Here is a 20287-nt window from a genome sequence, read left to right on the forward strand (position 1 = left end):
AATGCAGGGTCTGAGACCACCATCTTTCTTTTCTACAAAGAAGAAGCCAGCTCCAACTGGTGAAATGGACGGTCTAATAAACCCCTTTTTTAAGCTATCAGCTATGTACTCGTTCATAGCCTGACGCTCTGGACCTGAGAGATTAAATATTCTCCCTTTTGGGAGACGGGCATCTGGAATCAGATCTATAGGGCAATCATACTTTCTGTGAGGGGGTAGCTTTTCAGATTTTGCAATAGAAAAGACATCCTCAAAATCTCTGAAGGCAAACGGTATGTGGAGGGGTTTAACTTTAACTTGGTTTACTGTTAGCGACATGCAGTTTTCCTGACAGTGTGAACTCCAGCGTATAACATCGCCTAGGTGCCAGTCGATGACTGGATTATGCTGGCGTAGCCATGGCATCCCCAAAATGACTGCAGCAGACAAATTATCCATCACAAAAAATGACATAACCTCGGTATGCAATGCTCCCACCGACATAGTGATTTTGTCAGTAACAAATTTAACCCCCTCCTGGACAATAGATGTGCCATTAATAGCCGTAGTTTTTATAGGGGCATTAAGTCTTAATAGGGGTACACCTAGACTTTTAGCAACCAAAGAATCCATAAAATTCCCTTCAGATCCACAATCCACATATGCGTTCACACACTGAGATTTCTGACCAAAAGAAAGGGCAATAGGCAATAAAACTTTAGCCGCATCTGCGGGCAATACCTGTGCCCCTGGGCAACCATAGCCAGAGTTGCCCAGAGGCCGATGTCTCAGTAGTATGGATCTCTGACGCTCAGCTCTCTCTCTGAAGGCTCCAGACTGCAGCATACTGATGCAGGAAGATGAAAGTGCTCCTTCAGGCTGTGCACTGAACCAGGTGTTTAGGCCAGAAATCAGCTCAGTCAGAAGAAGGGAGAGAAAAAAAAAGTTCAGGGAGACTGCTTTTGTATATGCTGGATATATACACAAGAAGCAGTTTTTTTTTTATACGGCCGGATATAATGTGACGTCCGCCTGCGGGTCTGGGCTGCAGCCAGGCAACACCCCGAGAAACACTGATACCCTTTACCCCTATACAGGGATCTGGATTTATAGCAGAGCCCAGGAGGCGCTGTCTGAATAGGAGCAGTGACCAGAGCAGGACGGTCGCCAGAAAGGTGTTCCAATACGGGACACAAACGTGGAGATATGCGAGTCTAAACCAGTCGGGCAGCAATGGTACAAAAACGGTAGACAGAAGCAGAGTCAGATTCAGGCCGAGAGTCATAAACCAGGAGAGTAGCAGAGGTACAGAATCGTTAGGCAGAAGCAGAGTCAGATTCAGGCCGAGAGTCATAAACCAGGAGAGTAGCAGAGGTACAGAATCGTTAGGCAGAAGCAGAGTCAGATTCAGGCCGAAAGTCATAAACCAGGAGAGTCACAGAGGTACAGAATCGTTAGGCAGAAGGAGAGTCAGAAGTCCAGGCCAAAGTCAGTCAGTCAGAAAGCAATTCACACAGTAACACACAGGGGAACCAAGAATATATCCGGCGGCTTGCAAGACCAGTCCCAAGGTATTTCAGGGATCAGGTCACCCCTCATAGGTTCCTGGACTGATGATGTCATCAGTACCGCCCCCAGGACCAGGCCAGATGGAGATGCAGTAACCTCTTGATGACTGACAGAGGGGTGGAGCCTGTGTCCACCAGATGCCTGCGCAGGTGCCCTTACTCTGTCAGCACCATAACTCCCGGGCGAGCCATGGCGCCTCCTAGTGACCGCGACAGGAGCAGCAGACCCAGAATTTAACGGCGACGTGACAGACCGGCGCCTCCTAGAGGCAAAAGCCGGGACAGTAGGCTCTGAGCCTGACGTGACAGAACCACGGCCCTGTCCAGTGGCCGAGGCAGGAACAGCCGTCCCTGAGTCTGACGATAAAGTGGCGGTCCGGCGCCTCCTAGAGGCCGCGACCGGAACAGCAGGCCCTAAGTCTGGCGGAAACGTGACAGTTTTGATAGGGTTTTTGCGGATGGCAGACAGCAGCTTTCCTATCCTGTCCTATGTAGTTAGCTTGGGCCCCATTATTTGCTCAACCTATCTTTCTATCTGTGTTAGTGCTTTCATCTTGCTTCACCGTCATTATATGTTGGGGGCTGCCTATTGCTTTGGGGTCTGCTCTGGGGCAGTTTAGTTATTCCCCTTTCTGTCTTTAGGCTATGTAGTTCTCCGGCTGTGATCGAGGGGTCTAGGGCACCGTAGGAACCCCCCCCACGGCTACTGCTAGTTGTTGTGGATAGGTTCAGGGGTCTGCAATCTGATAGCTGCCAACCTCTCTGGTTTTTCTGGACTTAGCTGGTATTTTGTTTTTTCCTCCTTCGGTGACTCATCATAACAGAATCACCAGCCATACCGCAGATCCTAGGGTACTCAATAGCAGGAGAGAATTGTAAAAAAAGGAAAAAAAAAGGAAAAAAAAGTGTCAGAATTTTTTTTTTTTGTGTGTGCATATTTTTTCCTCTATATCTCTGAGGCCGTAGGGGGAATTTTTCTCTCAATGGAGATGAAGCAATTGTCTGATCGTGTGGAGCAGCTCGCTGCTGAAGTGCGGGGAATTTCCGCCTAGCTTGCTCATTCATATGCTGCTGAACCAAAGATTCCTACTCCTCATGTGTTTTTTGGGATCGGTCTAAATTCTTGAATTTCAAGAATAATTGGAAATTATTTTTTGCCTTGAAGCCTAACTCGTCAGGGAACTCCACGCGGCAGGTTAAAATTGTCATCTCTTTGCTGCGCGGCGATCCCCAGGATTGGGCGTTTTCTTTGAAACCTGATGATCCTATTCTGAATAATGTGAACACATTTTTTCAAGCCTTGGGGTTGTTGTATGATGAACCTAATGCTATTGATCAGGCTGAAAAGACCCTGTTGGCATTAAGCCAGGGTCGGGATTCGGCAGAGTTGTACTGTCAAAAATTCCGAGAGTGGGCGGTCCTTACTACCTGGAATGATGGTGCCTTGGCAGCCCTCTTTCGGAAGAGTTTGTCAGAAACTGTAAAAGATACTATGGTGGGATTTCCTGTTCCCTCTGGTCTTGATGATTCTATGTCATTAGCCATTCAGGTGGATCGGCGTTTACGTGAACGCAAAACTACACGAGAGATGTTGCCACCTGTTGAACAAATGTCAGAACCTATGCAATGTGATAGAGTTTTGTCTAGGGCGCAACGTCAGGAGTTCAGAAGGCTTAATAAGCTGTGTTTTTTTTGTGGAGATGCCTCGCATATTATTTCTGTCTGCCCTAAACGAGAGAAACGTTGTGCACACATGTTTTCTGTGGGTGGTGTGCAACCTAAGTTTCTTCTGGCAATTACTCTGATCTGCTCCCTGTCCACATTTTCCGCCAAGGCTTTTGTGGATTCAGGAGCAGCTCTGAACCTGATGGACTTGGATTTTGCTAAACGTTGTGGATTTCCTATGACACCTCTGCGGACGCCTATCCCTTTGAGGGGTATTGATGCTACTCCTTTGGCAAAGAATAAACCTCAGTTTTGGACCCAGGTGGTAATGCGGGTCGCCCCAGACCATCAAGAAAATTGCAGATTTTTGGTGTTGCATAATTTGCATGATACCATTGTTCTGGGGTTTCCCTGGTTGCAAATCCATAATCCAGTTCTGGATTGGAAATCTTTGTCTGTGGTGAGTTGGGGTTGTCGGTGTGCCCTTAGTGATGCTCCTGTTTTCTCCACCTCTCCCCAGTCACATGATGTTCCTGACTGTTTGGCTGACTTTTATGATGTATTTAGTGAGAATGATTCTGCGTCTTTGCCTCCTCATAGGAGTTATGACTGTGCTATTGAGCTGAACCCGGGGTGTAAATTCCCAAAGCGTCGGCTTTTCAATTTATCTGCACCCGAGCACGAGGCTATGCGATCCTATATTAAGGAGGCATTGGAGAAGGGTCATATTAGACCATCCTCTTCACCCTTAGGTGCTGGGTTTTTTTTCGTGGCTAAAAAGGAGGGTTCATTAAGGCCTTGCATTGACTATCGTGCCCTCAACAAAATTACTGTTAAATATCAGTATCCGTTACCCCTGATATCTGATCTATTCTCCAGAGTTAAAGGTGCTTGCTGGTTTACCAAGCTTGACCTCAGGGGGGCGTATAATCTTATTCGCATTAAGCATGGGGATGAATGGAAGACGGCGTTTAATACTCCGGAGGGACATTTTGAGTACCTGGTGATGCCTTTTGGGCTCACTAATGCCCCTTCTGTCTTCCAGTGCTTCATGAACGATATATTCCGAGACTTTGTGGATAAATTTTTGATTATCTATCTGGATGATATTTTGATCTTCTCCAAGAATCGGGACTCTCATGTGGAACATGTTCGGACTGTGTTCCGGATTTTGAGGGAGAATTCCCTGTATGTCAAGGGATCGAAATGCCTTTTTGGGGTACAGAGGATTTCATTTTTGGGATTTATTTTGTCTCCGTCAACTATTGAAATGGACCCGGCCAAGGTACAGGCCATTTATGATTGGGTTCAGCCCACTTCTTTGAAGGCCCTCCAGAAGTTTTTGGGTTTTGCTAATTTTTATCGGAAATTTATAGCTAATTTTTCTGGTATTGCCAAGCCATTGACTGATTTGACTAGGAAGGGTGCTGATGTGCTGAATTGGTCTCCGGAGGCTGTTTCTTCCTTTCAGGAGCTGAAGCGAAGATTCACTTCTGCTCCGGTTTTGCGGCAACCTGATGTCTCACTCCCGTTTCAGGTGGAGGTGGACGCTTCTGAGATTGGTGCAGGAGCGGTGTTGTCCCAAAAAGATCCTGTGACATCTAAAATGAATCCTTGTGCTTTCTTTTCCCGAAAGTTCTCCCCATCCGAACGTAACTATGATGTGGGGAATCGGGAACTGTTGGCCATGAAATGGGCATTTGAGGAGTGGAGACATTGGTTGGAGGGAGCCAAACACCAAGTCGTGGTCCTTACTGACCACAAGAATTTGATTTACCTGGAGTCGGCCAAGCGCTTGAATCCTAGACAGGCTAGGTGGGCCTTGTTTTCCCACATTTTGATTTTGTGGTCTCTTTTCTTCTGGGCACTAAGAATGTCAAGGCAGACGCCCTCTCTAGGAGTTTCCTTGCTGATTCTCCTGTTGTGACTAAGCCTGCTACCATCTTAGGCGAGGGGGTAGTTCTTTCTGCCATCTCGCCCGATTTGAGACGTGCTCTGGAAGAGTTTCAGGAGGACAAACCTGAGCGTTGTCCCAGTGGAAAGTTGTATGTTCCTGACCAGTGGAGGAAGAGAGTGATGTCTGAAGTTCATTGCTCTGCATTGGCTGGTCATCCAGGTATTTTTGGTACTAGAGATCTGGTGAGTCGATCTTTTTGGTGGCCCGCCTTGTCTCGTGATGTCAGGAATTTTGTGCAGTCCTGTGTGACTTGCTCCCGATCTAAACATTGTTCTCGCTCTAGTGGCTTGTTGATGCCTTTGCCGGTGCACAGGATGCCATGGACCCATATTTCAATGGATTTTATCTCTGATATGCCTGTCTCTCAGAGAATGACTGTTATTTGGGTGATTTGTGATAGATTCTCTAAGATGGTCCATCTTGTACCACTCCCTAAGTTGCCATCTTCCTCTGAGTTGGTGCCCTTGTTTTTGCAACAGGTGGTTCGCTTGCACGGGATTCCTGAGAACATTGTATCTGACAGAGGAGTTCAGTTTGTGTCTAGATTTTGGAGGACTTTCTGTTCCAAGCTGGGAATTCAGTTGTCCATCTCCTCTGCGTTTCACCCTCAGACCAATGGGCAGACGGAGAGAACAAACCAGACTTTGGAGTCGTATTTGAGATGTTTTATTTCTGCCGATCAGGATGATTGGGTTTCATTTTTGCCCTTGGCCGAATTTGCTTTAAATAATAGAGCTAGTTCTGCCACTTTGATGTCACCTTTTTTTTGTAACTTTGGTTTTCACCCTCGATTTTCTTCAGGGCAGGTGGAGCCTTCTGCCTGCCCAGGTGTTGACACTGTGGTGGAGAGAATGCACCAGATCTGGGATCAAGTAGTGGATAAGTTGTCTCTCTCCCAGGAAAAGGCCCAGCGGTTTTCCAACCGGCGTAGGACCGTTGGTCCCCAGTTTAAGGTGGGTGATATGGTTTGGTTGTCATCAAAAAATATCGCTATGAAGGTGGCTTCTCCTAAGTTTAAGCCTAGATTTATTGGACCTTACAAGATTTTGGAGATTATTAATCCGGTCTCTTTTCGGTTGGCTCTTCCTGTCACATTTAAAATTCATAATGTGTTTCATAAGTCCTTGTTGAAGAGGTTTGTTGAACCAGTAGTTCCTGTGGTGGCACCTCCAGACCCTATATTGGTTGAAGGTAACATGGAATATGAGGTAGAGAAGATACTGGATTCCCGTCTGGCTAGACGGAGACTCCAGTATTTGGTTAAGTGGAAGGGTTATGGTCAGGAGGATAATTCTTGGGTCTCTGCCTCTGATATTCATGCCGAAAGATTGGTGCGTGTCTTTCATCGGGCTCACCCAGATCGCCCTGGTGGCATGGATGAGGGTTCGGTGACCCCTCCTCAAGGGGGAGGTACTGTTGTGAGTTCATTTTTCCCTTCACCATTGAGGTCTGATGAACTCCCTCCCCTAGTGAAGGAAGGTAGTGAGACTGATTGAGGACTGGATATAAGGCTGCCGACGCCCTTCTTCCTGACTGGTGATTTTCCTGCTGGATTCTTGGAGACCAGTCTGATTCCAGCATCTCAAAGCTAAGTTTTTCTGCTCTGCTTTGTACTCTTCAGTTTTGTTTTTGTTTTGCCTTGTTTTTTGGGAGTTCTGCCATCCCCGGCCGGGGGTGAGCTGAATTCCATTTTTGTCTCTGATCTGTTGATCTTTTGCTCTGTCTTCAGAATATACCTGAGTGCTGATATAGTCTTTTGAAGCCTAGCGACTTCAGGGCCTGTTTTTCCTATCAGTCGGTTGGCTCATTTTGATAGGGTTTTTGCGGATGGCAGACAGCAGCTTTCCTATCCTGTCCTATGTAGTTAGCTTGGGCCCCATCATTTGCTCAACCTCTCTTTCTATCTGTGTTAGTGCTTTCATCTTGCTTCACCGTCATTATATGTTGGGGGCTGCCTATTGCTTTGGGGTCTGCTCTGGGGCAGTTTAGTTATTCCCCTTTCTGTCTTTAGGCTATGTAGTTCTCCGGCTGTGATCGAGGGGTCTAGGGCACCGTAGGAACCCCCCACGGCTACTGCTAGTTGTTGTGGATAGGTTCAGGGGTCTGCAATCCGATAGCTGCCAACCTCTCTGGTTTTTCTGGACTTAGCTGGTATTTTGTTTTTTCCTCCTTTGGTGACTCATCATAACACACAGGGTAATGTCACAAGGAATGCAATGTTTTATAAAATGCTGAGGGAGTACCTTGCTGACCATACCAATGTCCTCCGTAATTCCTCTGTGCCTTTTAATTATTGGGTATCCAAGCTGGACACATGGCATGAACTGACTCGCTATGCCTTGGATGTCCTGGCCTGTTCTGCTGCTAGCGTTTTGTCAGATCGAGTTTTTGGTGCCGCTGGTGGAATTATCACAGATAAGCGCATTCACCTGTCAATGGAAAATGCAGACAGGCTGACTCTTATAAAAATGAACAAGGGATGGATTGGGCCAGACTTCTCAACACCACCAAATGATAGCAGCGAAATATAACCTCCAATGTAGTGTCTTTCTGGGAGGTGTATTCCCATGCACCCCTTCACACCCACACATGGGTATATGCTTCCTGATTTTTGCTATTTGGTGTCCTCCTCCTCCTTCTCCTCATCCTCACCGTCCACCACCTCTTGATCACCAGAGTGAACGTATTCCTTTGTGCTCCAGCCACTCTATTTATCTATAAGGGTGTTATCATGTCCGTTACCAAATTTAAAAATATATGTACCCCTCCAAGGGGAAATGTTAGGCTACTTTCACACTTGCGTTTTTTTGCTGCGCGCTTTTTGCGCACACAAACGCATTAAAAAAACGCATCAAGCGTTTGTGTGCGTTTTTTTGCGGGTTTTGGTGCATTTAAAAAAAACAAACGCATGCTTTTACAATGCGCACGTATGCGCACCAATAGATTTTAATGGGTGTTTTGCTGTAAAAAAACGCATTGCGTGCGCATTAGTTTTTGGGGACAAGTCGGACGCACAAAAAATGCAACAGGATGCATTTTGTGCACCCGAGCGCACCCTGCAAAAAAACGCATGCGCATACAAACGCGTACGTGCGCATTTGTATGCGCACATATGCGCACACATGTTAAAGTATAGGGGAAAAACGCATGCCTTTTTTTGTGCTAAAAAGCAGCGCAAAAAAACGCAAGTGTGAAACCAGCCTTAGCCAGCCCATACACTTAGTGAATGGGCATTACAAGTGTAAGAGACCCGATCATTTACGTTGGGCCTATTTTTTAATGAGGCCTTCTTCCACGTCTCATCATCCACTGCCAGTGCCTCTAAATCACCAGGGTTAATGTGTTCCATGCTGCTACAGCCAGTGTCGAATTATAAACAAGGGTGGGTGATTATGCTGGGTGTAAAATACTTGTTCAGAAAAAGGTTGAGGTGTACCTCACAAGGGAAATGTTTGCCAGCCCATACACTTAGTGTATAGGCATTACAAGTCTAGGAGACCCGCTCCTTTAAATTGGGCATAATTTTTAATCAGGCCTTCCTACACGTCCCATCATCCGCTGCCACTAGATCACCAGGGTTAACGTGTTCCATGCTGCTACAGCCAGTGTCGAATTCCAAACAAGGGTGTGTGGTTATGCTGGGCTTAAAATACTTGTTATGGAAAAGTTTGAGGTGTGCCCCACAGGGGAAAATGTTTGCCAGGCAATACACTTAGTGTAAGGGCATTACAAGTCTAGAGACCAACTTATTTTCAATGGGACATTTTTTTTAATGAGGCCCTCCTCCATGTTTCTTCCAAGGGGGGATTGGAGTTATTGGGTTGCATATGACTTGGTAGCAGGGCCGGCCTTGCAGTCAATGCATAAGAAAACAGAAAGGGAGTACAAAATGAATAATGTGAAGTGGATTTTCCTGTGCCCATCCAGCACCTGGGCTCAAAGGCATATTGGGATGCATATGACTTGACAGCAGGGCAGACCTTGCTGTCAATGCATAAGAAAAGAGTATGGGAGTACAAAATGAATAATGTAAAGTAGATATTCCTGTGGCATACCAGTACGTGGCTTGAAAAGCTTATTCGGGTGCATGTAACTTAAGGGCAGGTCAGGCCTTGCATTCAATGCAGCATTTTTGAAGGAAGCCATCCTGTACATCTCGTGAAAGGGGTATTGGGGTGCATTGTAATTCTTGGCAGCCCATCCACTCTCTGCATAGGCAATAACAGCATAGGAGACGCAATGTTTAATAATGGCCCTTTAAGAAGATTATTGCTGCCTGATGCCTTTGTAAAAATAGGCTCTGTGACTTTAAGAGTCCCTCTTTCATAAATGAAAAAAGATGTTTCTGCTGATGTGTCACACACCACATGGCCAGCTAGGATTTTTAAATGTTAGAATGACGTTTCCCAGTGAATGCATATTTATATTGGGTGAAAGCAATGCTAAAGTTGAAAAACGCATAAAAAACGCTGTGTGTGAACATAGCCCATGTGGTGGAGGAACATTTTTGCTTTGGGTTAATTATTTTGTCTTAGATAAAAGTCATTAACCTGGAAAGGATGTTTGTTAACATATTTCCCAGCAAAATCCATTTTGGTTTTGTTTTTGTAGGTCTTTTGGTGTGCCTGTAAAAAGGACGTGAAAACTCTGACAACATTGTTTAGAGCTGTGACCTAGGAGTGAGAAATGCTTCCAGGGGCTTTTACCATGATGTTCCCGTGTTATTTGAGCAGTGGTTCCATCATTTTCAGAGATTTTTAGACCTTAAAAGGACCCCCCGGGGGGGGGATCGCGGTAAAAATGCTCGGGTCTCCCATAGACTTACATTGGGCTTGTTGTTCTGTCCAAGTAGCAGAGTACTCCAATTTGCTCGACCTGAGCAACGAGCACCCATGCATTTTAGTGCTCGCTCATCACTAATCATCACCTCAATAAATGTAGACTTAAGCATCCTTACAGTCTGTTTACTGGGGAAGTGGATGAGGTTTAGCTGTATGCTGAAATCCACACAGCACCATACGAGGAGGAAGGCAGAACATACTGTTTTGGAGAGCTGTGGGGGCTTCATACTGTGTATGGGGAGCTTTAGGGTCATCATATTACTTGTGGGGACTGTTCAAGGTACAAGGGCTGAGTACCAGGAGCAGTAGGATTTATTTATTTTCATTAAATTTTATTAAAAGTTAGCAGGAAAATATATGGTTTTTGTTGGCTGCTAGAAGTAAGAATAAATGTTACAATGAACCCTATCGTAAGACATGCAGTATCAGCTAATCATATCATCATACATAATTCTGCTCATTAATAAGAATTAAAATGTATGTTAGTACAAAATAATAAATCAATAATATGTTAATAATACATGAACCCTTTCACAGCACGGCCAATATCTGTTTTTGTATTTTGTTTTTTCTCTCCTTCTTCCCAGAGGCATAACCTTTTTATTTTTCTGCTCATATAGACATTTCAAGGCTTGTTATTTTGCAGGATGAGTTGTACTTTTGAGTGATACCATTCATTTTTACCACATAAAAGTCGGTCAGGAAAACTGTAAACAAAATCCAATTGGGGAGAAAATGTGAAAAAAAATACAACTCTGACATTTTTAGGGGGAATTGTTTTTACGGTGTACATTTGTGGTAGGAATGATGCAAGATGCTTTTGATCATCATTACAATTACAACGACAGCAAACGTCCACTATTGTTATTATTTTAGTGGTAAAAACAATCTGAAGTTTGCAAACAAAAAAAATTTGAGGGTTTTTTTCACCATTTTCTGAGACCAATAACATTTTCATTTCTCAGTCAATGGAGATGTGTGATGACTTATTTTTTTGCGGGGAGAGACAATGTTTTTATTTTTACCATTTTGGGATAGATATGATGTTTTGATCTTTAGTTACAGCATTTTTTGTGGTATTGCAGCAACCCAAAAGACATAATTTTGGCTTTCTTGAATATTTTTGGTATACCAATCGGATTAATTATTTTTATATTTTGATCGGACTTTTCTGAATGTGGGGATACCTCCTGGATATTTTTTATTTTTTTATCTTTATTATTAATTGGGGAAACGTAAGGTGATTTGAACATTTATTTTTTATTTTTTTATTTTTTTCATATTTTTTAAAACTTTATTTTACTTTTCACTGTAATTGTTAGTCCCCTTAGGAGACTTGAAGCTGTGATCATCTGACTGCTTGTGCTATATACAGCAATGCTATAGTATTGCTGCATATAGTAAAAATCCCAGTCTCCTTTCTCCTTTGAAGTCTGGCCACAGGCTGGTGTAAAAGAGCCAAATAGGATTCGATTAATTTCTAGCACCACAGTTCTTAATATGATGCACCTGGCTAGCTAGGTCTATGGAACCAGGCTGGGTGTTCACTTGTCAGTAAGGAAAGAGATCATTTAAAGGTGGACAGTCTACCAGAGGTGTTGGAGCTGGTGAGCAACCAGTGAATTTGAAGCAAACTGAGCTTGGTGTGGAACCTTGATCTGCTGTCTGGGAAAGACTCTGGCATTGTTTGGCCTGCAGCAAGAAAAGGACTGAATTCTGAATAGGTGAGCCACTTCTGGTAGTCCTATCTTCAGGTGCATGAACTGATTATTATTTGCTATACCTTGGTGCCCATAAGAAGGTGTTTTGTGTTTTGCAACCACTAGAGTTTTTATGAAAGCAATAAAACTTCACATGTTTGGACCAGACCACAATGCATGTTTGAACGATACAACTGTTTTTTTTTCTGGAAAGAAGTCCCAAAGAGCACAGACAATTGCAGTCTAAAGTTTAAATGTCCTGGTAAAGGGTTTCAAAGAAGCTTTGTAATGAAAAGCACAGAGGTCTTCAACATCATACTAACATCACAAGTGTGGCGAAGGGCGCATGGAATGATGCATGCTCCTCCCCATGCCTTCAGCTGTTAAAGAACCACTCAAGTGTTTGTTTTTTTCAGTGCTGGAGTGGCAATTTAAATCTAAGCCCCCTGCCTCAGGTCATATACTCACCCTTAAGCATTTTAACTGATTTTCAGTGCTGCTTTAGTCCGTCGGTGCCATCTTGTGAGCGCAACTTCAGGCTGACCGGATGTCAAAATTTATGTCACAAGCTCTCAATGCAAGTCTATGAGAGTCAGAACGAGGCTCTCATAGACTTTTGTTGAAAGTGGCCTCCAGTGTACTTCAATAAACACTGGAGCTGCAGACAAGTCACTTTTCACCGGAGATCGTCAGGACCAGCGTTGAGAAATGATGAAGGCGGCAAGTGAGTATGGGGCAGGGGAATTATTTTTAAAGCACAGCTCCAATGTTTTTGTTTGTTGCACCGTTGGAGTGGTGCTTTAACCCCTTAACCCCCGGGCCATTTTCCGCGTCTGCGTTTGTTTTTTTGCTCCCTTGCTTCCCAGAGCCATAACTTTTTTATTCTGTCAATATGGCTATATGAGGGCTTATTTTTTGCGGGACGAGATGTACTTTTGAAATACACCATTGGCTTTACCATATCATGTACTGGAAAATGGGGGGAAAAAATTCCATGTGTGGTGAAATTGCAAAAAAAAGTGCAATTCCACAAAATTTTTTTCACCATGGTCACCAAATGCTAAAACTGACCTGCCATTATGATTCTCCAGGTTATTTCGAATTTATAGATGCCAAGCATTTATAGATTCTTTTTTAAGTGGAGAAAAAAATTCCAAAGCTTGTCACAAAGAAATAAAAAATTGCGCCATTTTCTGAGACCCTTAGTGTCTCCATTTTTTGTGATCTGAGGTTGGGTGCAGGCTTATTTTATTGCGTACCGAGCTGACATTTTTATTGATTCCATTTTGGTGTAGATACGGTCTTTTTGATTACCCGGTATTGCATTTTAATGCAATGTTGCAGCAAACAAATAAAACGTAACTCTGGCGTTTTGACATTATTTTTCTTGCTGCGCCGTCTACCGATCAGATGAATTCTATTTATATATTAATAGATCGAGCGATTCTGAATGCGACGATACCAAATATGTTTGTATCTTTCTTTCATTGTTTTAATTTGAATGGATCGAATGGGGGGGTGATTTCACTCTTTTTTTTATTTTATTTTAACTTTTCACATACCGTAGTTTAATAGTTTCCATCTGATCGCTTGTGCTACATGGAGTAGGGCTTCATCCCCGCTCTGTGTAGCAGCAATGCTCACTTGCTATCATAGCAATCCAGCAATGACAACCACAAGTTGTCATGCCAATCCATCAGTGACCCGCGGTCATGTGACACAGGCACCGATGGGCGGGATTAGTGATGCACTTCCAGCGCGATCACATTTAGGGTGTGTTCACATGTAAGCATTTTTTTCGCATTTTTAAAGCGTTTTTACCGGCAAAACGCTTAAAAATCGCTTAAAAGAAGCATCCCATTCATTTTAATGAATTCTACACTTTTTGTGCATATTGATGGTTTTTTCTGCGAAAAAAACGCATTGCGGTAAACGCAGCATGCTCATTAATTTTGCAGAAAAATCCGCATCTCTAACTATTTTCTATGAGACTGGGGCCGCCCTGGGAAAAAAACGCATAAAATTGCGCTTTTTTTTTATGCAAAAAACACGTGTTTTCAGGGAAGGAGTCCGGTTTTCATGCAGACATTTTCTGCATACGTGTGCACATAGCCTAAATGCTGCTGTCAGAGATTGACTGACTGTCATTTAACTGGTTAACATGAATGGGTGAATCGTGATGAAATCAGCTGTCATGTGCCAGGAAAGATGTTGGGTCAGCGATGGAGCCCACATTAAAGGGAGAGACACGACATGCGCCGTACATGTACGGCACATGTTGGGAAGGGGTTAAATGCTGCTGTTAAAGTTTGACAGCGGAATATAACAGGTAAACAATCACTGGCAGAGTTTGTTAGAGGCAGGTACTAGCTGTAACACAAACCCATCACCTGCAGAGTATGGGGCACATTGTGAGACAACTCCATACATCTGTTTCCGGCTTGCATCATATAGGTATGGTGCATGTGGTGAAGGGGTTAATACTGAGCAGAATAAATTTTTGCCTATTAGTTTAACCTTCTAGAACAGTCATGGTCTCTCACGTAGCCCTTGAGAAGAATCATTTGTCCACCCCTGCACTATGTGAATGAGGTTTTCTACTCTCCATTCATATTTATTATACTGTACTGTACCCAAAACCTGCACTAAATCTGACTCACCTGACTGCAGCCCAAATGTAAAAATTGGAAATAAACAAATCAGAAGCATTATTGCCAATACACAATTCTAACTTTATACAGGAGCTTGTAAAAATGTAAATTTTAGTATAAATGGTTGTTTGTAACTTTAATCAGCTTTCCTCCCCATCTGTCCTACAAGCTGCTGCTACTTGGGGTTTCATTGCCCTGTATGCGTAACATTTTGCCTGCTGCCACTAATGGAGCCACACAGCTCTTTATATGCATTCTCTGATCTATTATTTCACTCTAATAGTTCACATGAATACTATCATTTATTATTGACAACTGTGCCCTCCCTCTATCCCATAATAACCGTTAAATCTCTATTAAATGCTTTTTTGAGCCTTTGCCAATGCTGCCCATTTTCTAGGTTACTGAGAGATGTGCAGTTTAAGGCTGAGTTCACACGTGGCATTTTTTTCGCGTTTCCTCGGCGGTTTTAACCGTGCGATTTTGCCGCGAAAAATAAGCATCCCATGCATTCCTATGGGATTCTGCAATGCTGTGCTAATGCTGCGGTTTTTACCGCGGTGGAATCGCTTCGCGGTAAAAACCGCAGCATGCTCATTAATTTGCGGAATCGCGGCGATCCCGCACCCATAGGAATGCATTGTTCCGCTTATTTCCCGCATGTGGCTGTGCACACCATGCGGAAAGTAAGCAGAACAATTGCGGATGGTACCCATGGTCCGGAGGAGAGAAGACTGTCCTCCGGGCTTTGGGTACCATATCCCAAAATAGAATTTAAAATAAAAAATATTGTTATTCTCACCCTCCGACGTCCCGCGCAGCCTTCCCGCTTCTCTTCACGCTCTCGTTCTCAGTAGTCCTTTGCGAAAATGCTCGCGATGACGTCCCTTCTCGCGGGATCGCGAAGTCTCAGATCCCATTGCGATCCCTGACTGACGTCATCGCGGGCATTTTCGCAAAGGATTACTGGGAACGGATGCGCGGGACGTCGGAGGGTGAGAATAACACCGTTTTTTATTTTTTATTTTTTTTACATTCTATCTTTTACTACTGATGCCGCATAGGCAGCCTCAGTAGTAAAAAGTTGGTCACACTTGTCAAACACTATGTTTGACGAGTGTGACCAACCTGTCAATCAGTTCTCCAAGCGATGCTACAGATCGCTTGGAAAACGCTAGCATTTTGCAAGCTAATTACGCTTGCAAAATGCTACTTTTTCCGCGGGAAAATCGCGGGAATTTAAAATGCGATTTTCCCGCGGACTGGAATTCCGGAATTCTCGCGGTAATTTCCGCGAGAGTTCCGGTACGTGTGCACTTAGCCTTATAACCTAACTAGATGGACATTTCCTGAAGGAAATACATGGTGCTTGAACAGCGCTGCCAGCTTTACAGCAGTGCATCAGGTGTCGACTGTAAGAAAGTAAAGTTAGAATATGAATGTTGTGTATAGTGATGGCACAACCTGGGGTGGGTTGTATATGAAGCCAATGGGGGTGATGTAGTGATGTCACTATCATATAATATCATACCTCTGTGGCCACTTGGTAGCCACTTTGACACATTCGGCCCCTCTGTAGCCACTTTGGCACATTTGGCACCTTGGTGGATACTTTAGCACATTTTGCACCTCTGTAGCCACTTTAGCACATTCGGCACCTCGGTAGCCACTTTGGCCACTTGGTAGCCACTTTGGCACATTCCGCACCTCGGTAGCCACTTTAGCCGTGTTGACACATGCTGCCACCTTGCCTCGGGGGCCACTTTGGCACTCCGGGCCCCTCAGGGGCCACTTTGGCAAAATGGGCTTCTAAAGCCACTTTGGCGTCTGACTGCAGTGATGGCGAACCTTGGCACTCCAGCTGTTGGAGAACTACAACTCCCAGCATGCCTCAACTGCTGCAGGTTGCAAGGGCATGGTGGGAGTTGTAGTTTTACAACAGCTGGAGTGCCAAGGTTATGTGTTGAAGCTGCATTTGCATAGATGCCTTCTTTGTAAGGTCACTGCACCTGCGCTGTGGCTTCAATCCATGTCAGTTGGGGGTCATTGAAAGGTCACCATTAATTCCTATGGGAAAATTTTTGCTTAATTTTTTTTTTTTTTTAAATCACAAATTGGATCGACTCCAAAAATACACAGAACACCTGTCCCCACCAAGGGCTTCGAATCGCCGCCTGAATGAGATCTCTGCGCCCAGCGGTTCGGGCTGCATTAATTGCAGAAAACGTGGAGAAGAAGTAGAATAATAATGATAAAATATAAGAAATTGGATTACAATATGTTGCTTGAACCTAGAGGTTCAAGCACCATAAATACAGATAATAGCAAAACACGGACATGACATTGTGATAGACCTCATTACAACACCCCTAATGAAGGCTGCTTGGTCAGTGTCACCACTATAGTGTTGTACTAATATTACATTGTGCTATTATATTCCACTGCACTTTACATACATCACTATCAGAGTATGAGCACACGTTGCGGATTAACGCTTGTAAAAATCTGTGAGGATTCTGAGGATTCTTCCCCTCTTGGCAGAAAACGCAGTTGAAAATCTGCACGTTTTTGATGCGGATTTGTCAGCAGATTTCCAAGCTAAATACAGATATATTATTTAACAAAAAAAATTGTGATGTTGTTTCCTTGTCCAACCTCTTCTTTTCCATTCTCCATTGATGACCATAATATCATTACACACCAAGTTCAAATATAATGTTTACACACACAAAACAAATATTTGTGAATATAATACATACAGTATATATATATATATATATATATATATATATATATATAATCTATTCCAGTATGAGTGGAATTCAAAGCACAGTACACCTCATTCTATTTAATGTGCTTCTGACTAAGTGATCACCTGAACCAAATTTAATGAAGGAAAGTATAAAAAACCGTGCTGTGTTGTTCACAATCTTCTTGCAATTGGACAAGCTGGATGGCAAAACAAGTTCTTTAATATCCCAAAAGTAATAGGAATGAAAAATAACTTTTAACCAAGCCAAAGGAGTTGAAAAGAAAAGTGAGTGAGGTAAAGAGAGGCTCAATTCTGACTTTACTAGCAGAGGGATACAGTGAGCATCATGTTGCCTCCATCCTTAAAATTTCTAAGACAGCAGTCCATTACAACAAGGTCAAGCAGCAGACATTGGGGACAACAAAGCTACAGATTGGCAGAGGGCAAAAACGACTTTCCACTGACTGGGATGACCGTCCTCTTATTTGAATGTCACTCAGCAACTGAAGGATGACATCAAGTGACCTACTAAGGAATGGCAAATGGCAGCTGAGGTGAAGTGCATGGCAAGAACAGTTCGTACCAGGCTCCTAGAGGCAGGGCTCAAGTCATGTAAAGCTAGAAAAAAGCCTTTCATCAATGAGAAGCAAAGGAAAGCCAGGCTGAAGTTTGCCAAAGACCATAAGGATTGGACCATAGATGACTGGAGTAAGGTAATTGTCTCTGATGAGTCTAATTTTAAGCTTTGCCCAACACCTGGTGGTCTACTGGTTAGACAGAGACCTGGAGAGGCGTACAAGCCACAGTGTCTTACACCCACTGTGAAATTTGGTAGAGGATTGGTGATGATCTGGGGATGCTTCAGCAAGGCTGGAATTGGGCAGATTAATCTTTGCGAAGGACGTAAGAATCAAGACACATACAAGGTTATCCTGGAAAACCAGTTGATTCCTTCTGCTCAGACAATGTTCCCCATCTCAGAGGACTGTTTTTTTCCATGAGGACAATGTGCCATGCCACACAGCTAGGTCAATCAATGTGTGGAAGAAGGACCACCACATCAAATCCCTGTCATGGCCAGCCCAATCTCCAGACCTGAACCCCTTTGAAAACCTCTGGAATGTGAAGATGGATAGTCACAAGCCATCAAACAAAGAACTTCTTAAATTTTTGAACCAGAAATGGCATAAAGTCACCCAAAAGCAGTGTGAAACACTGGTGGAAAGCATGCCAAGATGCATGAAACCTGTGATTAAAAAATCATGGTTATTTAAAAAAATATTGATTTCTGAACTCTTCCTGATTCATTAGTATTGTTGTTTCTAAATGATTATGAACGTGTTTTCTTAGCACAATTTGAGGTCTGTCACCTCTGCATTTTTTGTTATGTTGACCATTTCTCAATTAGAAAGAGAAAAATCAGACCAACTGAAAATTTTGCGGTGGTCTCTTAATTTTTGCCAGAGCTGTAGACCACAACTATGAGAGTCAAAATGAGAAAACAAATCCAGAAAATCACCTTGTCTGATTTGGCAAGATTTATTTTTCAAATTATGGTGGAAAATAAGTATTTGGTCATCTAAAAACATACAAGATTTCTGGCTCTCCCATACCTGTAACTTCTTCTTTAAGAGGCTCCTCTGTCCTTCACCCAATATCTGTAGTATCTGTAGTAATGACACCTGTTTGAACTTGTTATCAGTAAAAAAGACACTTGTCCATAATCTCAAACAGTCACACTCTAAACTCCACTATGGTGAAGACCAAAGAGCTGTTGAAGGACACCAGAAACAAAATTGTAGCCATGCACCAGGCTGGGAAGACTGAATCAACAATAGACAAGCAGCTTGGTGTGATTAAATTAACTGTGGGAGCATTAATAAGAAAATGGAAGACATACAAGACCACTGATAATCTCCCTTGATCTGAGGCTCCACGCAAGATCTTGTAACGAATGGAAGCGGAAGCACAGATGGTGAAGTTCACATTCGTTTATTTTTTTGAGTGGAACCTCGGGACCACGGTCTGGGGACTCCAAAGGGGGTGTGACTAGTGAGCCCCAGGTATCCGTAGTAAGACCCCTCGAACAGGATCTGAACGGAGTACCGGGGGGACACAGGTGCTACCTCCAATTAGACCCCAGACACATGGCAGCTAGTCCAGCAGGAAAAAACGGGTAACCAGAATATACAGGTATGCTGGAGCTGGCCGGCAGGAGCTGGGTATATGGATAGAAGCTGGCACTGACTGTCACCGAAAATTTTCGGGTATGCAGGTGAAAGCTGTCTCCAATGGAACTGGTAGTTTAGAGGTTCAGATAGCTAAGTGGCAGGACGAGGCAAAACTGAAGCAGCTGGTACAAATGTCATCCTGGATAGCCGAATAACAGGTCACTGATATTCTGTGGAAACAAACAGTGTAGACGGAATACTGCAGAAGCGCAGACACAGAATTTGGAACTAGCAACAGTAGATACTCTTTCTGGCGCCCTCCCTATGGCGGAGGGGCCAGAAATAGCAATCAGTGCACTGCCATTGGCTAATTACTCTTTTTGTTTTAAAACTGCATGCTGTCTCTTTAAGAGACCTAGAGAGCACGCACGGCCTTAATCTCATACCAGGGGATGTGCTGGCCGCACACCAGGAAGCAGGGGAAGGAGCCGAATAGCAGGCAATGGACTGAGAGCGAGGGCCCCACCGGGGGTCTCGCAGAGGTATAGCCCCCACAGCATGAGGACAGGTACTCCATCAAGGGTCTCACTGAGGTATGGGCACAGATGTAACAGATCTCACCCCGTGGGGTCAAAGTGATCACAAGAACGGTGAGCAAAAATCCCAGAACCACACTGGGGGACCTAGAGAATGATCTGCATAGCGCTGGGACCACCGTAACAAAGGCAACCATCAGTAACACACTACACCGCCAGGGAATCAGATTCTGCAGTGCCAGAAATGTACCCCTGCTTAAGCCAGTATATATCTGGGCCCGTCTGACGTTCACTAGAGAGCATTTGGATTATAAAGAAGAGTACTGGGAGAATGTAATATGGTCTGATGAAATCAAAGTAGAACTATTTGGTAGAAACAAAACTTGTTGTGTTTGGACGAGCCAGAATACTGAGTTGCTTCCAAAGAACACCATACCTACTGTGAAGCATGGGGGTGGCAACATCAT

The 20287-nt window shown here is 43.8% G+C and overlaps 1 long non-coding RNA gene across 1 annotated transcript in view; it reads left to right on the forward strand.

Annotated features, from left to right (window-relative positions):
• Positions 1-11582: 11582 nt before the first annotated feature.
• Positions 11583-20287, forward strand: part of LOC141095371 (uncharacterized) — a 54704-nt gene continuing 45999 nt past the window's right edge. Inside the window, exon 1 of the long non-coding RNA XR_012233367.1 lies at positions 11583-11734. This is a non-coding gene — a long non-coding RNA (uncharacterized lncRNA). The remainder of the gene's footprint in view (positions 11735-20287) is intronic.

This window comes from Dendrobates tinctorius, unplaced genomic scaffold (genome assembly GCF_039654945.1).
Source record: "Dendrobates tinctorius isolate UK_male_01 unplaced genomic scaffold, ASM3965494v1 ptg000069l, whole genome shotgun sequence".
NCBI classification, from domain to species: domain Eukaryota; kingdom Metazoa; phylum Chordata; class Amphibia; order Anura; family Dendrobatidae; genus Dendrobates; species Dendrobates tinctorius.